Here is a 1,438-nt window from a genome sequence, read left to right as displayed (position 1 = left end):
GTGTGTGTGTGTGTGTGTGTGTGAGTGTGTGTGTGTGTGTGTGTGTGTGTGTGTGTGTGAATGAGTGAGTGAGTGTGTCCCAGCACTGGGGTTGCACGAATTAGTGCCCTCTCAGGGCAGGGCTGGAAGGGCATCCGGCGTAAAACATGTGCCAAATCGTTGTGTGGATCACTCCGCTGTGGCGACCCCTGATAAAAAGGGAGGAAGCCGAAGGAAGAGAGAGAGGAGTAAATGTGGAGGAGGTTGAGGACAAACCCTAGTATCCTCCAACATTCGGACATTCGTGCAGGAGGCTATTCAGACAAATTGGAATGTTTGCTACATGCTCAGCGGTGAAATGAATCTGTTTTGAGACCTGTGGACCCAAGATAATAAGTACATTATGGTAAGATAAATGTAGAAAATCTAAACAAAAAAATGTTTTATATGCATTTCTGACGTTCTCATTTGTCAAAGACGTTTCCCCGGATGTGGAGTTTCCGGTTACCCACATGGAACACGGTTCAATTACAGGTCATATTAATAGTACACAAAGGAGACAGGAATTCATTCTCCGGTAAGCCTACCGGCAAGCTTTGCAATCCAGTGACACTTAAGCCCATGTACCATGTACCACTTAAGCCCAGTGGCCAGCAACTGGCAAAGCAATACATTTATGCTATTTGGCTCATACAGGATGTAAACAAAACAAAAATGCATGAAATAAACAACATGAGTGTGTCATAATATAATTTAAGAGACTGACATCAAAGAGACTGACCTCTCCTGCTGTGCATAAGATTACTGAAAAATCCTGTAGATCATAGAGCCTATTTTATTCAAAATACTCTCTTTGATGTGCAGCCGTGCTTTAAACCAACCTATAGTGTCAGTTGTCACAGTATGTGCTGGACTTCATAAATCATTTAAAACCTGACACGCTGGACAGTTATGTATATGATATCACCACTCAGGCATCTCCCATAACTCACAGTTATGAACTTTTGACCTTCTGGGAACAAAAAGAAACTTTGACAATTCTTTTGTTACATTCCCTTTCACACACACGCACACGTTTTCTACCATTTTCCATTGAATTTTATTGGCTTTATGCTGAGTTAATGATATTTTCTATCCATTCAGTGTCCATACATTTTTTTTTAGTGTTGGTTATTGTATCTAAAAATAAAAATAAATTTTATTTAATAGATTGGGCTCTGTTGTTAAATGCAGCCTTTAATATTTTAGTAATGTGCTCTAATAGGGCTCCCTATTGTATAGCATTAGCTAAGATAGATTTTTTTATCCTTAAGAAAATTGTAATTATAATTGAGTTTATTTAAAGGCAGAGCCATAAATTGTTCAGTAAACCACTGTTTATTAAAAAAAAAAAGCAATTGTATGTTTTCTCCCCCTTCTGTAAAATGTATGAAACTGTGACTTCAAAACTGAGGTACAA

Source organism: Sinocyclocheilus rhinocerous, unplaced genomic scaffold (assembly GCF_001515625.1).
Source record: "Sinocyclocheilus rhinocerous isolate Xijiao unplaced genomic scaffold, SAMN03320098_v1.1 scaffold77, whole genome shotgun sequence".
In the NCBI taxonomy this organism is placed as follows: domain Eukaryota; kingdom Metazoa; phylum Chordata; class Actinopteri; order Cypriniformes; family Cyprinidae; genus Sinocyclocheilus; species Sinocyclocheilus rhinocerous.
The sequence above is the reverse complement of the archived record's forward strand: the minus strand, read 5'-3'. Positions refer to the sequence as shown.